At 36.1% G+C, this 25,405-nt stretch overlaps 1 pseudogene; it reads left to right on the forward strand.

Moving 5' to 3' along the window:
* Positions 1-2,719: 2,719 nt before the first annotated feature.
* Positions 2,720-24,853, forward strand: LOC143599681 (protein DETOXIFICATION 40-like; annotated as a pseudogene).
* Positions 24,854-25,405: the final 552 nt, after the last annotated feature.

A 25,405-nucleotide genomic window follows, 5' to 3' on the forward strand; every position in this document is an offset into this window, starting at 1 on the left:
TTAGCCCGGTGGTTAAACTGGCAACCATTCGAACAGTTTTATCAATCGCATTATCTCGGTCATGGCCCGTACATCAATTGGATGTTACTAATGCGTTCTTACACGGAAAATTGAATGAAACAGTATATATGTATCAACCAATGGGGTTTCGTAACACTGCTTACCCGAATCATGTGTGCCGACTTAAGAAATCTCTATACGGGTTAAAGCAGGCGCCACGGGCCTGGTACCAAAGATTTACAGATTATGTTTTGACATTGGGTTTTCGTCAAAGTAGATGTGACAACTCTTTATTTATTTTACACTCCGGATCCGATACTGCTTATCTACTGTTATATGTCGATGATATTCTTCTCACCACCTCCTTAGACTCTCTTCGCAAGCAGATAATGGCCAACTTGGCTTCTAAGTTTGACATGAAGGATCTTGGACATCTCAGCTTCTTCCTTGGGATATCAGTTACTCGCTCTGGTGATATTATGTTTCTTTCGCAAAGTTCTTATGCTAATGACATCATTAAACGAGCCTGAATGGAGAATTGTAAACCCGTTGCCACACTAGTTGATACTAATGGTAAGCTGAGTGCAACCTCGGGTAAACCGTTTGATGATCCGACACTTTATCGAAGCATGGCTAGAGCACTACAATACCTAACCTTTACTCGTCCCGACATCAGCTATGCAGTACAGCAGATCTGCATGCATATGCATGCACCAACAACCACTCATTGGGGTTCCTTAAAACTTATTATTCGATATGTTAAGGGCACGTTGACGCTTGGACTCACTCTCAGCAGATCCGCACACGTATCTCTTCTTGCCTATACTGATGCGGATTGGGCCGGGTGTCCGGATACCCGACGATCCACATCCGGCTATTGCGTTTATTACGGATCTAATCTTATTTCATGGTCCTCAAAACGTTAACCTACTATCTCCAGATCGAGTGCCGAAGCAGAATATCGGGCTGTTGCGAACGTTGTCGCTGAAATTTGTTGGCTTCGCAATCTTCTATTAGAACTTCATCGACCATTGTCTCGTGCCACTCTTGTATATTGTGATAATGTAAGTGCCATTTATCTCTCCGGAAACCCCATACAACATCAAAGAACGAAGCACATCGAACTCGACATACACTTTGTCCATGAACAGGTACGAGGGGTCAGGTTCATATTCTTCATGTTCCGTCTCCGTATCAGATAGCGGATATTTTTACTAAAGGTCTTCCGCACGCTCTATTTGAAGATTTTCGTTCCAGTCTCAGCATCCGCTCGTCTCCCGCTTCGACTGCGGGGGTGTAATAGACGTATATGTATTTTATACTTATTTCCTTATGTATAGCATTTATAGTTTGGATACTTATCTCATATTATGGGATTGCACTTGTATATATGTTCAAATCAATGAGAAAGGACGGAAGGCAAGAAATTACTACATTCTTTCAATAAGTTGCAATTAGTATCTAACATTTTTATAAAATTAAAAATTAAATACCCATATATATGACTTTTAAACTTTAGTATCCATTTTTTTTTTACTTTCAGAAAACCTCAAGGACTAATTGTGTAATTGTGCCTAATTAAATAATACATCTTTCTACGCTCATCACATTAAAATATAAAGATCACGGGTGAATAGTGAATACCAAAATATGAGATTTTAATTATTCTCTCGTATAATTTGAGACATAAGTATAAGGACTCCAACGTAAAAATGAAAATTAACCAAATCACATATTTTCCTAAAACATACGAAGTGGAGTATGTGGGGAGCCAGGGAAAGTTTGGGAAGAAACAGGGGTGGCTGGGAATATCCCGACCCCTTGTTTGTCCGTGGTATTTTTTTGTGGAATCCGGGATGTACAAGCCGGTTCTCCCAGTTCCATTTTTGAGTGGTTTTGGGCTTTGGGGAGAAGTGAGGAAAATTGAAAAAAATGGGATGGCAGTATGACACCATGTTGTTTGGAGAAAAGCTTACGTGACATTAATGTAGCTGCGAGATAAAATAGAGAAAGCGGGATGACCCCCTTTTACTCTTAAAATTTTGGAATGGGAACTCCAAATTATAATGTCAGAAAGAATTCATAAGAGCACACAAAATCATCCTGTCCCCCATTTTCTCCCATTTCCCTCAAAATCGGGGGTATGGTGTTCCCGATTTTCCCCGAATACATTTTCTTCTTGCCTGCCTTCACTCTTCCACATAAATCGTGGAATACAACACAAAAACCAATGAAAAGTGACCCGATAAAAACAGGGGGACGGTGCTCCCACCCGGTACCGGTTTCTCTCCAGACTCTCATGCTTCCCATATACTCTATTCCGTGCGCTCTGAGAGAATCACTGAAAATCAATTTCCCTAGTAAAATCTTATCTTTTTCTATATCGTTAATAACAATTATAATTACCTTTGTAATAAACCAACAACAGTTAATATTAAATCCAATTACTACAAACTTCAGGGGACTTTTCTGCAGTTTATGAAACTACACATCGTCTTATGGAAATTTTATGTATATAAAACCATCCATGCCAATAATATGTTACAAAATCAGTCATATGAGAGCCTCAAAACTCAAAAGCATCACCTATATAATATAGCCAATCAATATCAATGGCAATAGATACAAGCTCCACCCAAGATGGTGAGCTAACACAACCACTGGTGGTGCCACCGCCCTCAGGTGAACCCGTGAGCTCGGGACTAGAGAAGATATTATCGAACACAAGCTTAACATCCTTCGGGCGACTACAAAAAGCGGTGCCCATGGAACTACGTAGTTTGTTCCGGCTAGCAGCTCCAGTGATCATAGTGTATGTGTTGAACAACGTGACATCCATGTCCACACAAATCTTCTGCGGCCACCTCGGTAATCTTGAGCTCGCGGCCGCCTCATTCTGGCAACAATGGTGTCCAACTCTTCGTCTATGGAATATATATAAATTTTTGTTTAGTTATGTTAATTAATATATATCTTAGTTTTTTTTAATCTCATGCGTATCATTTAGAATCTTATTCTTTTACCTTGCTTGAAGTTTTCAATATATTTTTTAAACAATGATTTTTTTATCCAAACCGACCCGTTTTAAACCCAAATGTTTAAAGGTATTCTCTCCCTATTGGTAAGCTTCAACATTATATATATAAGTACAACCACTTTATCTATAGATTTATTATCATTGTACTTAGTAAATCTTATTAAAATCAAAGTTATGATAGGGCTGAGTAGGATAAGATGCAGAAAATCTTACCTCTATTTCGTAGAAATAGAGAGGCTGCAATAAAAAGGGTTTAATTTGAAAAGGTAAAATAATATTCTATTATAAATGTGGAAAATATTTAACTTAATAGCTTTTCGTTTTTATTCTGCTCCAAAAAGTTGGTTTTAGTTATTAAAAAAAAAAAAAAACTCTCAGAAATCCTTTTTTAAAGTTATTTAAGCAGGCGTATAATTTAAAATTGTTCCGTCTTGAATCTTTATTTGTCTAAAATATATGTCACTCGGGAAATTAAAACTACAATGAAAAGACAAGATTTTATCACGTTACAACAAATCAAAGAAATAGATATACAAATAGATCTGAAATTTCAAATGTCACTAAAAATAACATTTTGATTATATAGCTAAACTCATTAGAAATGTTCTGATATAATTTTAATTTCAAGAGATAGCAACATACTTAGTTATCCTTTGGTCAGTTAGACAAGGTGTAGTGGGGCGGCAATTATGAGCGACAAGAGGCGACGAGGCGAGGGACCCCACCCTCACGGGTGATAAGAGGGGCGACAGGGGGGGGGGCATATATTTGTCTCCGGGTTTGAGTTTGGAAATAACAATATTTTAATATGTTGTGTGTAATATATATATATATATATATGTATATTGGGATACAACACCACTACACCCCCTAAAACAAAATCCCCCTTTGCTAATTAAGCGTCAATGGCCACTTATCTTCCAATTTGTAGCCCCCACTACAGATACCCTTATGATTTTATAGTTATTCTTAATTTCTTTCAATCTAATTTTCTAATTTTAGAGTAAAATAATAATTATTACTACTAGTATATTAATTATTATTATTCTATTCACACACAAAAACAAAACACATATATTACACAATACATTAACATAACACATCCTCACCAAAATTATGTTGATTTGTTATGTGTGTCACCAATGGTTATAGATGTTTGTCTGATATGTTTGGGATAATTATTACTAGTGGGATCTTTTCGTGCTTTGCGGCAGACATTTTGTTTGGTATTAGCTTAGTTTGTTATGGTACCTATATCGACTCGGTTTGAAACATAGAAAAAAAAACACGCCGCAAATGTAGTAAAATACGTTGTTGTATCTTAATAGTACCAAATCGTTACATTATATAACTAACAAAAGTATATTTACTTTAATAAGCTAATAAAATAAATTCACCATTTTGAAAACTGTTTTCTTAAATAATAAAAAAGTATTAATGTTAAATTCCAAAATTAAAATGACTTAATTGAAAATTGATCAAATGGAACCAAAACTGTAGTATTCAAAAATCTGCAGGAACTATAACTCTGCAGTCTGATAACTTTTACAGTAGCAATTGGTTATTCCAAAAGTGAAGGGACCTAATTGAAAATTGATCATATGAACTAAAACTGTATTATTCAAAAATGGTATATTGGTTTTTAATGATCCCAATTATTTTCTTTTAGTCACTGCTGGTCCCAACTAATGAATTGGCTAGTGATGATCCCAAGTTTTAAAGTATTTGTTCCTAATGGTCCGCAGCTAACAGAATTCTAACGCCGTTAGTTTCAGGTCGTCAGGAAAACATTTTTGGCCGGAAAATTCAAATTTGTAGCCGGAAAACACCACCTGAACACCACAACCACTGCCAATTGACTCACCGCTAACCAACTACCACCACTTGAGCACCATCAACCGATTCTGACGATAGTTCTAGAGTTTCTGGCGACCTCAATAATTGGGGCTTTTACTAGAAAAAGGTTCATAAAGGTCTGATACGAAGTTACCAAGATGTTTGGGACGAAAATGTTGAGTTTTCGGGAAAAAGGTTGAGTTTTCCGGCCAAAACCGTTTTTCCGGCGACCTGAAACTAACGACGTTTAAATTCTGTAAGTCGCGGACCGTTAGAAACAAATACTTTAAAAGTTCGGACCATCAGTAACCACTTCATTAGTTGGGACCACCAGTGACCAAAAGACAATAGTTTAAGATCATTAAAAACCAATATACCTTAAAAAACCTATAGAGACTAAATCTGCAAAGATCAAACTTTTAGTGTAGCAATTTGTTCTTTTTTCAATATATAGTATAATTATAAAAAAAAAGTTAAACTAAGTACACCACATTGGATCGGATAAAGTATTAATTATCATTTTAATATATATATATATATATATATATATATATATGGAAGATTTCAAATGAGAACCCTTTTAAGTTTTAAGAACTCGAAAGAATTCAGTGTAACGATTTTTTTTACACATGCGTAATATATGTATGTTACATATACGTAAAAAAATTACAGAATTTTTTACACACCGAGTCGACGTTTTACACATGTGTAACGGACGAAAAAGTTAGTGTAATCACTTACATATTTATTCTCTATCCTACTTTGACTTTTTTTGCAAGATTTAATATCAACCACATATTCTAATTCATTTAATTAAATATATGGCCTAGAATGAAGTTCTTAAGTTCTTACAACTTAACATGGTTCTCAAAATATCCCTTCCCTATATATATATATACTAGATTTTATCCCTCGTATTACGGGGGTTGTTTTGTATTATTTGTTTATAATATATATATATATATATATATATATGCATGTATGTATATATATAGGATCAGGATCATGTGAGAACTTTTTGGAAATTAAGAATTATGAGAGCCATTTTGGATCACAAAAAAACCCAAAAATAAAAAAAATCATAAAACAAAAAAAACAAAAAAAATAAAAAAAGTAAAAAAACCAAAGTTCTTATTTATCATCCCGGTTTCTAAAAAAAACGTAAAAAAAAAATTCTCGGTTTAGCTAAATTATACATATACATATATGTATAATATGTACATATATGTACACACATGTTTTTTTCCTATACACATATGTATAATTTAAGGTAAATGATAATGTACATATGTGTACATTACATAACTAGAGATTAAATGAAAGTATACATATGTGTATATGTATAATACGAATTAAAAAAAAATCGGTTTTCTTTATTATACATATATGTATAATATGTACACACAAGTTTTTTTCTATACACATATGTATAATTTAAGGTTAATGATAATGTACATATGTGTATATTACATAACTAGAGATTAAACGAAAGTATACATATGTGTATAGGTATAATACGAATTAAAAAGAAAAAAAATTTCGTTTTTTTTGTTTTTTTTTAATGAAACCGGAATGAAATATAAGAATTTTGGTTTTTTTACTTTTTTAAAATTTTCGGTTTTGTTTGTTTTATAATTTTTTTAATATTTTTTAGAGGGTTTTTTTAGTGGTCCAAAATGGTTCTCAAAGTTCTCAATTTGCCAATGGTTCTCTTAGGATCCTTACCCTATATATATATATATATATATATATATATATATATATATATATATATTAGATTTTAATTTAATTCATTGTAAGAAAGTTAATAATTAATATACTTGAGGTTTGATAATAAAATAGTTTCACAAACAAATGATATGTTATAATCCAGTTTAAAAGTCATCTGGGTTTGGTGATACCTATTACCCGTTTATTTTCTTTATTATAAAATTGTTTCTTAATTATAAATAATATCTTTTTTAAATAAAATAGGATATTAATTTTTAGTATATCCTTATTTTATAGGATTTTCATATCAAATATTTGATAAGATTAATTTTTAATGTAATGAGATGCTATAACCCGTTTAAGAGCTATCTGGTTTTGGTAAGACCCATACCCATGAATTTGGGTTAAATTAATGAGAGGCTTCCATCTAAAAATCAAGCAATCTGGTGGCTTCCATAAAATGAGGGAGCGACCACATCGCGACACGTAGGATTTTAGGGTTTTTATTTATTTATATATATATATTATATATATATAGACACACACTAAAGGACAAAGTTCATTGTTATTGTATGCAGCGTTTTGGTGTCATTCACAATAACAACTAAAATTACTAAACTAATTATCACAACAAATAATGTTTAAACACCACCTAAAAAACAATTACCAAAAATAGACTAGTTGTTATAAACCTATTAGCAATCGAGAGAATAAGAGAATGATTTCTTATTATTCATATCATAATATGGAGTACAATACCATTATTTGTAGGCTCCTCACATTAACATAAAACTAAATACAAAGAGGAGTTAAACATATTAAGAATCATCACTTTATGACAAATACATGTGGAGAGTCACTTGAATGGCTAATAATTCATAACACCCCCCCCATTGACTATTCACGTAATGAAATACACTTGTTGATGCTGTCTTATTAAAAACCTTGATAGGAAAACTCAGTAGGATAAAACCATAGCCAAGGAAAAAAGAGTGCAGCGCTTATTATTCCCCCCCTGATGATTTTAGTTCCTTGAGTTGATGCATCCCGATCCCGTGAACTAATTTCTTGAATGTTGTTGTCGAAATGATTTAGTAAACAAGTCTGCCAAATTTTCACTAGAGCGAATTTGTTGAACGATAATATCTCCATTCTTTTGTAAATCGTGTGTGAAAAAGAACTTTGGCGAGATATGTTTGGTACTGTCTCCTTTAATTTATCCTTCCTTAAGTTGTGCAATGCATGCTGCGTTGTCTTCATGTAAAACCGTTGGTTCCTCGTCTGGAGAAGAAATACCACAAGATCCACGAATGTATTGTATTATAGTTCCCAACTAAACACATTATCGACTAGCTTCGTGGATTGCCAATAATTTTGCATGGTTAGATGAAGTGGTTGTGATTGTTTGCTTCACAAAATGCCATGAAATTGCAGTGCCTCCATGTGTGAATAAATATCCTGTTTGTGACCGGCCAGTATGAGAATCAGACAAATACCCTACATCTGCAAAACCAACCAAACTTGTTTTCGATTGGTTAGTAAAATACAAGCCCACATCTTTAGTTCCTTGGAGATATCGAAGTATTTGCTTCACCACATTCCAATGCCTCCTTGTTGGGCATGAACTATATATGGCTAATAAATTTAATGAAAATGATATATTCAGTCGTGTATGGCTCGTAAGGAACATTAATGCACCAATTGTACTCATATATAGTACTTCTGAACCAAGAATTTCTTCTTTTCTCTCTCGATGGTCGGAAGGGGTCCTTTTCAACATGAAGCGACCTTGCAACCATGGAGCGCTCATGTAAGGCCCCGTTACCGGTAACCCTACTTTCGTGTTGGATTTACTCATAAACACAGTTCTAAATATCAGAGTTAATTAAAACATTTACGCGGAATATAAAACTTTCATAAAACATTACAATATTTCATAACTTGTCTCAAAACGTCCTTTGTCTTTCACATTAAAACATTAAAATTAAAACATCGTAAGTCTTCAGATGCCAGGCTCTTATTCTTCTGCCATGTGTCCCCGCTCAAGCCAGCTGTCTCATCCTACTCACCTGCGTGCATACTAAAAGTCAGCTACGCTGAGTGAGTTCTAGTTAATCACATAATCATACAATACATTCTTTACACTTCATACTTAACCTCTTAACTTTCTTTCATACACACTTAAGTGCTTTTACTTTCATTTTTACCTTCATACTTTCTTTACATACATAATCATACGTTTTAAAGAGCCTTTCGCCCTATAACCTCACAGATATTATAAGGGTCTGGTCCCTAGTTTTCGAATATTAGAAGGGTTCGATTCCCTAACATCACAGATATTATAAGGGTCTGGTCCCTACCATCACAGATATTATAAGGGTCTGGTCCCTAGTTTCGAATATTAGAAGGGTTCGATTCCCTAACATCACAGATATTATAAGGGTCTGGTCCCTAACATCACAGATATTATAAGGGTCTGGTCCCTAGTTTTCGAATATTAGTAGGGTTCGATTCCCTCTTCGTTCCATACATTATACCCCGAGTATTTTTAGGGCTCGGTACCCTTTTCGTAACCATACAACCATACATCATACCTCGAGTATTATTAGGGCTCGGTACCCTTTTCGTAACCATACAACCATACATCATACCTCGAGTATTATTAGGGCTCAGTACCCCTTTTCGTAACCATACGACCATACATCATTATTTCCTTCTTTTATTATCTCTATCACGTTCATACGCATAAGCATTCATATTATACTTACCTTATATATAGCATTACAACCTGACAGTACGTGCAATATCCGAAGATCGTTCACGTACCATCAAGCAATCATTCTTACATAACACATATATCACATAGGGCATACACTTATCACTTAGGATAAATGTATTAACAACACATCAAGTATGCACACAGCCCCGAAAACATAACAAGGAATGGGGCTAGAAACTCACCTGAACACGGTTACGTTCACCGTTAATCGTAATTCCTTTCTTCAGTTGTGCACGGCTGACTGTATAACAAGTATACGTATCAATTAACTATCACTTCTCATAAGGTATGTCTATCTTTATATGACCCACAACGAACGGGGGTCCGGGGGCAGCGCCCCTGGCAGCGGGGTCTAGGGGCGGCAGCCCCTAGCAGGGTCCAAGGGGCAGAGCCCCTGGCTGGGGTCGAGCTTGGCTTTAGGCGAAGTTAAACCTTAGGCGAACTTAGCTTTAGGCGAAGTTAAACCATAGGCGAACTTAGCTTTAGGCGAAGTTAAACCTTAGGCGAACTTGGCTTTAGGCGAAGTTGTCATCAGGCGAACTTGGCTTTAGGCGAAGTTGTCATCAGGCGAACTTGGCTTTAGGCGAAGTTGTCATCAGGCGAACTTGGCTTTAGGCGAAGTTGTCATCAGGCGAACTTGGCCTCAGGCGAAGTTGTCATCAGCGAACTTAGCTTGCAGGCAAAGTTCATCAGGCGAACTTAGCTTGCAGGCGAAGTTCATCGCTTTGAAGGCGAAGTTGCCCAGATGCAGGCGAAGTTGCCCAGACAGCCGATGTTCGGTTTCTTTCCAGCATTTTGAGCGATTTTAACACCCTTGCTATGGTTCAATATCACCCACTACGCTTCCCGACCATTTTCGGTCGCTTATACACTAAAAAAGCTTGGATCTTTAAACTTCAAAGATCAAGAATCATACCTTTTTGGGCTTGTTTGGACCTCGTTTACTTGCTAGCACACTAATCGCTCTCTCTCGGACCTGCCCGACTCTTCCCTTGGCTCGGCCGGCCGGCGGCGGTATGCGTGTGGTGTGTGTGTGTGTGTTTTGGGGTGTTAGGGAGTTTGGTGAAAATGAAGATATTTTGGGATTTTGGGGGTATTTATATCCCTGAAATCCCATTCTCATTTAACCCATCTCAATTAATCCACGTCCAAGACCCGCTCCCTACCCGATATTAATTAATTACGCGAAATCACTAAACATAACTTCCTTTATTCATCATTAAAATTTTTAGGATGTTACAGCTCAGTGGATGTGATTTGTCCATGTAAAACCTTTTGAGTAATTTTTCTATGTAGGTTGATGCACAAGTATCCCAACCTTTAAGATGTTCTATTTGTAAACCAAGACAAAACTTTGTCTTTTCAAGGTCTTTCATTTCATATTCCTATTTTCAAATAATTGACTCCCTTTCGGAACTCTCCTGGAGTTCCAACTATATTCAAATCATCAACATATACGACAATTATAAAGAATTCGGATTCTGATCTTTTTCGTAAAAATGCATGGACAAACAGAATCATTTTTGTAACCTTCTTTCAACAAATGCTCACTAAGGTGATTATACCACATACGTCCAGATTGTTTTAGCCCATATAATGATTTGTTTAGTTTAATTGAAATATGTTCTCGAGAACTTGATTTACATGATTCTGGTAAGTTGAATCCTGTAGGTAGTTTGATGTAAATATGCCACACCCCTGCCAGCGGCGGAAACGCGGGGGCGTGATGACGTCATGGATCGTAGTCACTGTTTACATCGAACAACACTAATAATTTGTTTAATAAACTTTTAACACACATTTCAAATCTTGTCCCAAAAAGATTACATGACATTCTTCCTTTAGGCTATGATATGAAAATTCCCAAATGCATCCTAGTGCATGTGATCCATATGCGATTCCAATGCTTCAATTACCTGAGAATACATGCATAAAAACGTCAACAAAAATTGTTGGTGAGTTTCACAGGTTTATATGACATCTAAAAATATGTGTTTCTTGGACAACGAGTCAACTAATTTCTCAGACAGTTACCATGAGCTCTATGATCAAGACCTAACAGCGTTTTTATGAGTGCCCCTCTTGATGTTCTAATGCGAAAACATCAAAGTCATCTGTTGGACAAATATCACCTGCTAGACCTCCAATTTAAGTTAGTTGTAAGGCCCCGAACCCCGGAACCCCACAGTTGGTATTCATTCAAAACACTCGTAAAAATATTTAAACTTAAAAACAATTCATTTCATTAAAATAACCATCTCAGAGTATATTTCAGCGGAAAACATAAATAATAAAATAAGTTCCAAAAATTCCGGGAATATTGCCCAAAACCAATTCAATTATATTTATAAAACTTTTTAAATTAAAATTTTCAAAAATAAAATATTCCATCCTCGTATGCCCTTCACCGTCCAAGTAGCTTCGTGCACGTCCAAGCGATAAGGCATCCTCTTCCTAACCTGAAACTTACACTAACATGCACACAAAGTCAGCTGGAACTGAGTGAGTTCAAGTTTTGAATTAATAACATCAGTAAATAATAATCATGATAGTCATTCCAAAAGTTTTAAAGTAAAAAGAATACATTAGTTAAGCCATCATCATTCATAAATAATCATTCTCATACATACATATATATATATATATACATACATATATATATATAAACATCCTTATAAGTACATCCCTATATATATATATAACATCCAAGTAATAACATCAGGGTCAAGCAAACGTACAACCCAAATACGTAACATCAGGGTCGAGCAAACGTACAACCCAAACACAAAGTAGGCATACGTAACATCAGTAGTCGATATGACTACAACATTGCCAAATATAGGCCATACAATAATTTATATATATATATATACACATACTATAACATCCCGAGGCCAACTATATACTAGCAAGCCTCTATAAAATAGTTTAAACATTTCATCAAGAAAAATCGTTTAGGTGTGCATGCTAGCCCAAAACTTAAAAGAGTTAAAAGGGGCATCATGAACTCACCTGACACAAGACACGGATTCACCACGAGCTAGAGAATCCCTAAGTAATCCCAAAACTCAAACACCTGTCGGTTTACATTCAGGCAATACTAATGACATCAAGATGACTCGTTTATCCTATGAGACGTTCTAACATGGTTCGAGTTACCTAAACCCTCGACCTCATCAAACTTAATCACAACAGACCCTGAGGTCTCACATTCACCAAAACGACCCTTAGGTACTCCTGGGAATAAAGAATTCCCAAATTACCCCCGGAAGCACTAGGTGATACCAATACGCGCGTTTAAGAGTCGTTTAGGTCGTTAACATCCAAATCAGCCCTGTGTGGACCCATTATGATAAAATCACAGCCAAAAAGTCCACACGATGCTACACGAGTCAAATGGGTCGGTAACTCGCAAGTACAACGCACCAACTACTCAATAACCGCAATTGCGCGTTGTACCGACCCGTTGGAGTAACCGACAACCAATTCAGCCCCATAACTTATAAAAATGATTTTGCAACAGCCCGTACATCAAACCAAGTGTCCCCGAGCTGAATTGGTCGTTAATCACTTCAACACTCGCGTTAAACGCATCAAACTACAATTCTAGTCAACCGAACACTAACAATCTAACTACAACTAATTGATCAATCTAACGAACACCAATGAACATGATTTTTAGGTATGATATACGGGACATACCTAGGAAGATTGTGGTGCAAAAACTCACTTCAAACAGCCTCGACAAGAACACAATTGAACATCCACCGGTTAAGCCTAAAACGAACCTATCGATCAATAACAAGTAGAACATGCAGATTTTAGCATGCGAAGATGCATTTAATTACATAGGATAACCTTTGAAATAAATTATTAAATTTTTACCAGACTTTAATAAATACCTTAGGTTTATAAAAATATTTTTATTATATTTTTTTAGTGGACACAAAAATTATAGAAATTCCTCCAACACAGAAAGATACGCGCAGCTATTTCAGTGCGCAACAAAATGGTTTTATTTTTATAAAATTCATTACCGAACCAAATTAAACTATTCAAATTGGGTTTGATTCTTAACTCAAAATATTAAGTTCCAGAAGTGGAACCAACTAATTTGGACTTGTTGAAAAAGAGTTATGATGTCGGGAAGACAGACCAGAATCCGTCATCCAGCATCAGCTTTGACACTCGAGCTTATAAATTCATAAAAACCATTCAAATATCGTTCAAAAATTACATATTATACCTTTATGGAAACTAGACTTAAATTAGAACATCATGGAATCAAGAATCTATCAAAAACAATTGATTATCATCGCGTTACAGACCCTACAATAAACGTATACGAATCTGTCAGTAAACTGTTATCATCAAAACTCAACCCTAACGTGTTTGATAACGGGTTTAATGGTGAAAAAGACTTGCATTGACGATAGACTAACCTTTAATTGAAGTTTTACGCTCACGACTTGGCCCGAAAAAAAGAAAAATCGCAGGGGGGGGTTCTCTTGGCCGATCGGCTGCACATAATGGTGCTAGGGTTAGGATTTTTATTTTTTTATGATATAACAAAATGTTACACACTAGCCCTCAAAGTTTAAGGAATATGGCAACTTGGAAGGAAATGTTAGATAACTTAACGCACCGGGAAAACGGTCGGGTCAATGAAAGATGCCGGATAACTCCCAAGAAATATACATACTCTACATGCAAGAAATCTTTAAACCGAAAAAAATTTAGCGGGCGTTACATTAGTGCGACTAACCACGGGTGGGTGATGCTAGACTGTCGCTATCTAGTCAAAAACAAGTAAATCAGTGTCCTAATCACCTAAGCAAGCTAGGGTAAGTAGGGTGTCGAACCACAAGGAGTATGTGGTCAGTGTGCAGTGCAAATGATTCCTAACATTATGAAGTGATTCAATTAACAAAGTGCTGATCACACTAGCAAACAGTTTGGTTTTAATATTGATCAAACAATTAAACAACTTCCAAGCAATTAACAAAGACAAGTCACACCCAGGATTCAAGCAAGTAAACAAACAGCTATCTCATGCAACTTAACAGATTAACTATCAATGTCCAACACAGATTGACTAACTAGATAAACCTTAGGCATCCACGCTCGCTAACAAACGGCACTGGTTATCAAACGGTCCCTGCCAGTGTGACTCAACTAATAGTGTAACATTTTTAATTCAATTTATATTAAAAAAAACCCTACCCGCCCCCCCCTCCCCACCCCCGTTTTTCCGGCCACCCTCCGGCCGCCGGAAGCGGCGCCGGAGGTGACCCAAACACCACCCAAAGTTATTTTTTTAACCAAATATTTATATAAACGTGTTTCTCCGTTGACCTAAAGCATTAACCGACTAATTAATTGTGATTCCTTGCCGTAAAACACCCCGTAATCGTCGCCGGAAATCACGGATTCACCATTAATGCAAATATCGCGTATACGCTCCACCCCATAGTATAAATAGATGCCCAAGCTTCATTACAACTCGCTCATTCCTCTCAATCCCCCTCTAATACACTGAGTAATCTATAATTGGGCATTCTAATAAATTCTTTTCCGGCAACTGGGTTTCGGCCAAATCAAAACATATTAAGGTAATTGTTATATGCTTTGTACTGTCGTAACATCAATGATTAAAAACCCTAAACTAATTTCACCAAACCTTGAACAGATTAATCGATTGTAAAATTTAGGGTTTATGTTCTTGATAAAGGAAGAAGATGAATTTTCATTATCATATATATATATATATTTTTCAAGTATAATCTGAATTGCTCTTTAGACCAACTGGTTAACATGTTAGGATAACAAACAAGAGACCCGGGTTCGAAACCCGGGTCACGCATGCCTTCCTTCCTTTTTTTTTTATATAACATGTTATTATTTAACCAAAATTATTAGAAACTGTTATTATATTTAAACAAGGGAAACCAAGCATAAACGAATGTTCACCCTAGCTCAACTGGTTACACACTGCACATGTAAACCTCAAGACCCGGGTTCGAAACCCGGGTCAGCCATATTCCTTTTATTTAATTTTTCAACTAATTAATAAATCCTTTTTAATCATTAAAAATCAAAATAAATTTATAAAAACCTTTTTAAATTAAATAAAAATTATGTAAATTAACTATAAAATATACCTCACCATTTCACACTTAAAAACCGAGTTTTTCGTTTTCGTAAACCGTAACTAAAAAAATCGTTTAATAAACGTAAGGTAAGCTTTAAATTCCTAGAAATCGTTTAGTCAACGTAATAATTATAATTATAACTTATAACCATTAGTTCAAGCTTTTTGGACATATAAACTTCGTTTTCTCGCCGGTTAAAATACTTAAACCATATTAATAACCAAATTTCCCTTAAAACTTAAATGTTAATATTATAATTGAAGAATACGAAATAACATGAAATATTCAATAAAGGTTATCGATTGAGTCCTATTTTTATCTATTTTAGTTATTGATCACACGCTTCGGCTTTCGTGACGTGTTCGGTTGTTGCATTCTTCAACGTTTTCAAGCTTCTTTTATTACCTTATTCATAAGGTGAGTTTTTCACCACCCCTTTTTAATGTTTTAATGTTTTGGGGTAGCATATGTATCCTTATAAAGATTCAAGTATTATTTCTTCTATTACAAAACTACAATTCGTATATGGACTTGTGTGTTACTTGTATTACTTGCACGGATATTACTTGCACGATTGGGAAGCCTCATTAAGTATGATCATACGCCCCCCTTTGCACTCTGGTCCATTTGTATCGAGTGGAAAAGGGCCTCATTATCCAAGTACGTTGGTTGTTACCAATTGGAAAGGACCTTACTTGCGCGATTATCCAAGTACGTTGGTTGTACCAACTGGAAAGGACTTACTTGCTCGTTTATCACATGTCTATGAATTGTATGGTTTTTTTATGTATGTATTTAAACTGTGGAAACTCATCAGCTATATTTATAGCTGACCATATTTTATACATATGTTACAGGTACCGTGATTAGAGGTTGAAGTATTGAAGACACTTAGATTAATTAGGGTATTTCAATAAAAGAACTATTGTTATGGTTATGTTTTGGTTTGAACTTGTATTGTTACTTTCGAACTTGTGTTACTTGGCTTATTAAATAAATTAATGTTATTATGGTCACTTAATAGTGCCACGTGTGTTTGAGCAATCTGTACGTCACACTCGGGCGTTTCCGCTTAAGCCGGGGTGTTATAGTTAAAGATACCTCAAAATGTAAATAGCTAGGCCATCTAAATTATGCTTAATTAGCTTATGGCTTTCTTTCATAAAACAACTCAATTCAACAAGATTCTAGTGGTCAAAGCCAGTTTAGACCCGAACAAAATTAAAATTTAGAAAAAAGAATCCGAGCCGAATTAAAGCATTCTTAAAATGAACAATTTTGCACGATCTAAACTGTGCTAATCTCCTCAAACCCTAACTCTATAGCTTGGTTCTTACATAATTAACCCTAAAGTTCAAGTTTTTAAGATAACAAAGTCACAATCTAACAATAATATACAACATACAATGAGCGAGTTAAGGCAAAATCAGAGAGTAATTGCATAAAATCAATCAAATGGACATTTTTATTTCATGGTGCAAGTTTTTTAGCCCTAAAATTAGCTGAGAGTGAGGCAAAATCAGAACGATGATGACGGAGGAGTGCCGAGAGGGTGGCTGGTGGCGAAGAAGCGCGGCAGAGGTGGGATAGGGGCGTCCGGCGAAGGCTTGAGAAGCTTTGAGGAGTTGAGGCTTGAGCATTGAGCAGGGCAGCAGTTTTCTATTCTAAATGTCGTCTGATACTATAAACTTATAAAACCCTAATTACTATATTGACTATTTGACCAAAAAACAAAAAAAAGTACAAAAATGAGTGAAAACGGTGTTGAGAAGTCTCGAACCTGGGACACTCCAGGCATAAAACCGGGTTCTTTCCCACTAGAGTAGATATAAAATATGTTTATGAGGTCCAAGTGCTAATTTATATGGGGTCCTTTAGAAATTTTCTATATCGCTTCTAAATAAATTTTAAAAATCATTGGTGTCCCGGGATCCCGACGGACACCATGTAGGTCCGCCCCTGCTTTGGAAAACAAGTAACTTTAATTTGTAAACACTTATGAGAAAGAATAACCAACTCCGGGTTTCAGGTTGCGAAACAGATTGGATAATTTAATTAAACCTATTTGGAAATCACTTTGTTTAAATAAATAATCAAAAGACTAAAATATTTGACCTTACTTATTGTCAGAACTTAATCCGAACAATTGGTTTAGATGAATAATAATCTAACTGATTACCAGTTTTAAGGTTTGATAAATGCAATCGGCTTAATGGCTAAAGATAAACGGGTCAATGACTCTAAGAACCTAATCCTAAAAGTTGATGACCACAAATCAATTAACTGATAAAACTTTAAAGCATTCAGTTACAAAAAACTGTTCAACCACATAAACAAACATAAAGATTCAACTAACCGAATGATTAATAAAATCCAAATCCAAAGTGAAGGTTTAAATCAATAAACTCCAACTACAAACACAACCCTACGTCCGGAGATGGTCATGAAAGCTTTAGCCTAGCTTTTGCATCTTGATGATCTTGATTCTTGGTTGAGATGATGAGAACATGAATGATTGTGGTGATTGGTAGACGCTAGGATGGTGTATAATGGCCCCAAAATCACCCAAGGATGTTAGGCTATCAAGCATAATTGGTTTTAGGATTTTATGGGCTTAAATATAGAAGAAAAATCAATAAAAATCAAATTTCTGTCAGACGCCATAGCCTACAGCTGCTACAGTATCAGAAAACTGTTTTCTTTATGAAATCTTCATTCCAACTCCGTTTTCCTCCCCGTTTTTGGCCACGTCTTCGTATTTTAGTTATCTATCATATCATATATCATTACTTCCATTTTCACTCCATCCTAAATTCTCCAAATTAGTTTTTTCAGCTCCGATCACCTATAATCATAAAAGCAATCAAAATACTCGTGTTCAATATTAAAGCACACCATATTAAGCACTTCGAACACGTTTTTTCAGCCACACATCAGTACAATACCATTATTTATAGGCTCCTCACATTAACACAAAACTAAATACAAAGATGAGTTAAACATATTAAGAGTCATTACTCTTTGACAAATACATGCGGAGAATCACGTGAATAGCTAATAATTCAATACACTAGTAAGAAACATATATTGCTATTTATAAGATCTAATTTTTGTGATTTGTATTTATGTCACCCTTTCATTAAATTATATATTAAGTCAAATACTGTAAAATATTATTAACAGGTTTCTTCACAATTTTATTTTATCTTTATTTTTCTATTTTTTATGTTAAAAAGATACACTTCTTTTATCTTTAGACAAAGTATAGTGGGGGCGTTAGACTAACAAAAGGTGAACAATTTAAGATGGCATGACAACCATTCAGGTGCCATCCCTTGGCAGGTTAATTTTTAGGTGTGAAAAGTGCCAAACACGGTGCCGGATGGGACATGAAGGGTGGTGCCCTAGCCAGCTAGCGCCTGCAAGAGCTGAGGGGGGTGGCATGACGGGGATGTGGCTTGTGCCTCCGACGTGTGTAGTGGTGGCTCGAGGGTGTTATTCGATTACACCCGGTCTTAAAATATAAGTAACATAAAGATATACAATATTAAACTTTCAACTTAATTTAGTACTATTATAATTATGTAAGAGTAAAATATGTATCAAAATTAATTATGATGTTAAACCATTTCAAAAAGTCCAACAAGTAAACTGATAAGGGTAGATACTATATCATGACAGAATTTGTATTACAATTAACAAGATCACTTATTATTTCTTGAATTTTTTAACTACCTTATGATACTGATAGTTAAACTGTCCACTGTTTGTAGCTTGGGATGGGAAGTGCAGTTGAGACACTATGTGGGCAAGCATATGGAGCCCATCAAATATGAAATGCTTGGAGTTTATCTTCAAAGATCAACCATTCTTTTAATGGCCACCGCAATTCCTCTTATGTTTCTCTACATCTTTTCCAAATCACTCTTGCTTTTGATCGGTCAATCGGCAGAGATCGCAGCTGCCGCCTCCCCTTCATCTACGGCCTCATCCCACAAATCTTCGCCTACGCGGCCAACTTCCCAATACAAAAGTTCCTCCAAGCTCAAAACGTTGTGAACCCGAGTGCCTACATTGCAACCGTGATGCTCGGGGTCCATGTTTTGTTAACATGGCTCGCATTGTACGTGTGGGGTTGGGGCCTATTGGGAGGCTCACTCGTGTTGAGTTTTTCGTGGTGGGTGATTGTGGGGGCACAGTTTGGGTATATAGTGGTGAGCGATAGGTTTAAGGAGACGTGGACGGGGTTCAACATACAGGCGTTTTCGGGGCTTTGGGATTTTTTTAAATTGTCGGTTTCGTCTGCGGTTATGTTGTGTTTGGAAGTGTGGTACTTTCAAATATTGATATTGATCACAGGTTTACTAAAGAATCCTGAAATAGCATTGGATTCAATGGCTGTGTGCTCTACTATACTTGGATGGGTTCTGATGATTTCTGTTGGGTTTAATGCTGCAGCAAGGTTTGTTTACTATAAAATAACCTTCAGTGAGTAGTGACTATAGATACATGGGAAATAGTGTCACAAATTTAAATCTGCATGGTTATTTGTTTTCTTATTGAAACACCTATTTGATGCCAAAAGCTGTTATATGACTAATAGGGCTATCTAAAATGGGAGAATCCCAAAATGTTCATGATTTACTTAATATGTGAAGTTCATTTTTTTTTTCAAAAATGTGCATCCAAACACAGAGCGATGGTGTTAGACTGGAAGGCGACGATGTTTACATCCAATTAAAACTTGCAACATGTCCAAATTTTACAAACACCATTGGATGTTGGTGTTAAACTGTCACATAAATACGAGCGTGTTTGTAAATACATTAGCATGGCTGCTCGTATTTAAACACATAGTGACATGTGACTTGCTCTGAACACCAATGATCGTCTTTCTAATTTTGTTTCCTTCGCTCTTGTTTGGTGGACTATATTTTGAGAAGAAAAATGTCATACAGACACATTGAGAAATCCTCGCTCTTGTTTGGTGGACATTTTGGGGATTTTCCCATTAAAAAAACACCTACTTCTAGGTCACAATCTGCTAGTTTGTAACTTAGCCGAGCTAGAGTCAAGGTAAACTGACCCATTGGTTCACTCGTTAGCTGACTCACTGGTTCGCTCATTTGACTTGTTAGCTGGAGCTCAAGTTGACTTGGCACCGTAACAACATAAGTGTATTCATCGTATAGTGTGCGAGTTAGTAACGAGCTAGGTGCTGGACATCCTAAATCAGCCGCATTTGCTGTAGTAGTGGTGACTCTTTGCTCATTCGTCATCTGTTTGATATGTGCTATTGTTATCTTAGCTCTACGACATGTCATAAGTTATGCTTTTACCGACGGTGAAACTGTCGCTTATGCAGTCTCGGAACTAACTCCTCTGCTTGCATTTTCCATCCTCCTTAATGGCATCCAACCTGTCCTTTCAGGTAAGACTCTTCATCTTCCTAAAAGCAACATTCCCACCATGATATTTCTACATGTACCATTTACGAATCATATTCCAATAAATAGACTCATCTGAGACTGACAAGTTAGTGACCGATCTTGTTGGAAATTGAAACGGGATATATATTAATATAGGTGTTGCTGTTGGATGTGGATGGCAAGCATTTGTTGCATACGTGAATATTGGATGTTATTATGTGGTTGGAGTAGAGGTGCACAAATCGGTTTTTTTAAAAAAACCGGTTCGGTTATTAACCGAACCGGTTTTTTTTGGTCCGGAAAAAAAACCGGTTCGGTTAATAACCGGACCGGTTAATAACCGGTTTTTGTATGTCAAAACCCTAACCGGTCTAGAAACCGGTTAGAACCGGTTAATAAACCGGTTTTTTTATTAACCGGTTTTTTAATAACCGGTTTTTTGGTTAACCGGTTTTTTTTTTTTTTTTTAAATAACCATTATTTTTTCACAGTATAAACAAACCGGTAACTACAAGGCAAACCGGTAACTACAAGGCAAAACGGACTGACCGAAGCCATTCTTTGCTTTCGTTGTTAGGGTTCTTTGCTTGGAAGATTAAAAACACATAACTTTCATTTATAGTTTTTACAATAAAAATACAAACATTAAATCGTTATCGCATATTCGTAACTCAAAAATACAAACATTAAAGAATGCTTAGACACGATTACATGAACAACTTGCTGTTTCTTACTCATTATTTGCCTCCATGTTTGCTGTTTCTTTAACTAATTTTCTTCGCTACCCGATCCCGAGCTATTCCTTAGGTAATCGTCGTACGCGGCTTCTTCATCGGTCATTGGTTGAGTGTGTCCTTGATTGACCTCGTCTTCATACAAGCCCGCCTCATACTCCATTTCCCCCTCGAGTGAGCGCTGATGTTGTGCCCTATCTAAAGAGTCCAAGTAATCCTTGTAGCAAATCGACATCTCTATAGCTGGTGGAGTGAGTCGAGTCCTCCTAATCGATATAACCCTGCCAGAAACAGAAAAAGCAGACTCCGAAGCTACCGTGGAAGCTTGGACCGTTAGTAAATCTTTGGCCATGGCGGCGAGGATCGGAAACTCATCCTCCTTACCTCTCCACCAAGCCAGCAAATCAAGACTTCTAAATTCATCCGGAGTCATGTGTTTCACAAAGTTGGTACCACCATACCTTCCAAGTTCACTGCTTGGGGTGTTTACCTTTTGACGTTTACCGGCGTCTTCCCAAATCATGTAGTACATCCCCATTTCAAGGTCGGTTTGGGATTGGGATTGGGCAACAGCTCTTAACGAGTCATGAATTTGGGAAGACGACCCGTATTTTGTAAGGTAAACATCATACATGTTTGACAAGGTGGTGTTGAAAGCATTCTTTAAAGTTTGGCAATAATAGGGGTTTTGATCGTCGTTTAACTCTAGCTCATCACAAATTTTTTCTATTAAAGCTTCAACACCACCAACATTGATGCAAGGGTTTAACGCAGCAGCACATGTCAAAACAGCTAGTAGTTCTTGAAAATATTTTCTAAATTTTTCTTTCATTTTTACACCCATATCAAAATAAGGTGCACCCCTACAATGAAGTTCACTCAACTTTGTGCACATGACAGCAATTTTTGGTAAAGCAATGGGGCTTGTTGGGTAGTAAACCCCGGATAAACTAGTTGTGCAAGATTTAAAATTTTGAAGGACCTCCGTAACGATCTCAATCAATAACCAGTTTCTAGGATCGTACGGTGCACATTTACCCCTACTTGACAAAATTTGATGAAACGCAATTAGTGATTCTTTTTGTTGGATGGCTTTCTCAAACATATCACAAGTCGAGTTCCATCTTGTTGGACAATCCCAATTTGGCCCCAACCATTGACAATTAGCTTCTACACAAAATTTTTTGTATCTTGAAAATGTTTTATTGTTGCTAAAAACATCTCGTAACATTCTTTTAAAATTGTTTCTTTGCGTTTCGATCACGTTTAACCCATCTTGCACGGCCAAGTTGATAATATGTGCAATGCATCGGCTATGAAAAAACGCTCCATCACAAATAGGTTTATATTAATTTTAAATGGCCAACCGCGGCCGTATTGTTGGACGCGTTATCAAACGAAATTGAAAAGATTTTATGTTCAATCTTGTATTGTCGAATGACTTTATCCAACAGTTTAAAAATATTTCTACCCGTGTGCGGGTAATCAAACAATTGAAACGCAACGGTTCGTTTCATCATTTGCCACGACTCGGGGTCAACCCAATGAGCCGTCACACAAATGTATGAGTCGGGCGAACCATTAGGTACCGACCACACATCCGTTGTTAAGTTTACACCAGTTTGTAAGTTTGAAAAGTATGAAATTAGTTCGGATTTAGCGTTTTTCCATGCTTTAAGACAATCTCTTCTAAGGGTCGAACGACTTACGTGTTGGTAGCGTGGTTGAACATACTTTTGCATCATCTCCGTGAATTGAGGGTTGTCGAAGTGGTTGAAAGGAAGTGTTTGTTGAATCACAAAGTTTGAAAACTTTTGACGTACCGCTTCAAGGTCGTACGTAAACACCGCTCCTTGATTCGTCATCTCCGGCTGCGAACTACTTCCCGATTCGTCCTTCAAGGCCTTGCAAAAGGGCCTTTGTACATGCGCTTTTAAAGTGGAGTTTGCATCTTTGCCATAAAACTTCAAACAATGTTTGCATCGAGCTTTTTGGCTACCGTTAGACATTTCGCATAGGTCGAAATGTTGCCAAACATCTTGGTTTCGTTTCGTGGGGATGACCCGAACGACCGTTTCTCCCGTGTTCGAGGCACCCATGTTGACGGATGAAGCAGCACTTTGGGAGGCCATGATAATCGACTACGAAATAAGAGCGTATGGAGTGGTAATGTGGTATAATTGAGCGTGAGATAACAAAATAATCGCGTATGAAATAAACGTTTAGAGCGTTTGGAGTTGTATAATCGAGTGTGATGTAACCAATACCCAACCTAAACTATATATAGATGTTTGTGGGGGTAAAATGGTAAAAAAAAAAAACGGTCAAAAAAAAAAACGGCTATATAGCCGTTATACAACGGTCTAAACCGGTTTTTAACCGGTTAACCGGTTATAAAGAAACCGGTTAACCGGTTTTTTTCCAACGGTAAAAAACCGGTTTTTTTATAAACCGGTTAACCGGTTTATAAAAACCGGTTATTAAAAAAAAACCGGTTTTTTCATTAACCGGTTTGAAAACCGGTTTTGGATCTAAAAGTTGTAACCGAAGTACAAACCGCCGGTTTGTAAACCGGTCAAACCGGTTTTTAAAAAACCGGTTTTTGTAAAAACCGGTTTCCGGTTTAAACCGGCAAACCGGTTCCCGAACCGGTTTTTTTTACCACCTCTAGGTTGGAGTACCACTTGGTTCTTTGTTGGCATTCAAATTCGACCTTGGTGTTAAGGTGCAACAAGCCAACAACCTTTTTACTTTTTTATCATTCCTTTTTTATAGCAAGCATTTTCATTTTTTCTTGTTTAACGGATTTACTACAACTGATTACAAAGATTTTCTTATTGTCACTTTCTAGTGTGTATATTTTCATACCTTATTTATTCGTGTTATTTAATGAACAATAGGGAATATGGTCGGGCATGATAGGGGGGTATGACAATGCAAACGGCTATTTTACTATGGGTTACTTTCCGAACCGATTGGAACATCGAGGTGATTTCAGAAACTCGGGCTTGGTCTTGTCTAATTCAATATTTATTGATAGGCATTGAGTATAATGAGGAGATATGAACATAGTAACATGGGTGTATATGAAATTTTCAGGTGGAGAAAGCAAGAAATCGAGTTAATCAATGGAAACACAAGAAAGAGGAACATTTCATAAATTAGCTAAAAAGGACATGTACTTTATTTGTGACACAATACTTGTAATTGTTTAAATCCCGTGACCCTATGAGTGAGATTGATTTGTCCTGGTTGCAAAGACCAAGTATGACATAAATATTTTAGAATTTTTGGATCTGCTGACACGACCTATTTTCTTAGTCAGGTAAGCCTAAACACAACTCATTTGAAAAATGGGTAGCCCGAACATGACTAATTAAAAAGTGGGTTAACCCATTAACCCCTATAAGAGTTTTTAAAGACACTATTTTGATTTCAAAGATAAAAAATTGTAAGTTTTAAACTTAAATATATTTACTTTTTTACTTTTCATATAACTATTACATTTTAAAAATGAAATTAATTTTCTTTTTAGACATTTGTGTTTACCTTCGCTTCCAACAATTGTATTTTAAGACCTATAACCGCTTCTTCGATTATTCCTTTTTGGTTGTTCTAATCTCAAGTTCGATACATAAACCCAAGTTTGTGATTGGGATGAGATTAGGTACAAATCACTGTTAACGTGCTGCTCAACTTCATAGACCAGATTAATATGAAACCATTTT

Source organism: Bidens hawaiensis, unplaced genomic scaffold (assembly GCF_021521415.1).
Source record: "Bidens hawaiensis isolate Kalapana, Puna unplaced genomic scaffold, B.hawaiensis_p1.1 tig00052510_1, whole genome shotgun sequence".
Taxonomy (NCBI): domain Eukaryota; kingdom Viridiplantae; phylum Streptophyta; class Magnoliopsida; order Asterales; family Asteraceae; genus Bidens; species Bidens hawaiensis.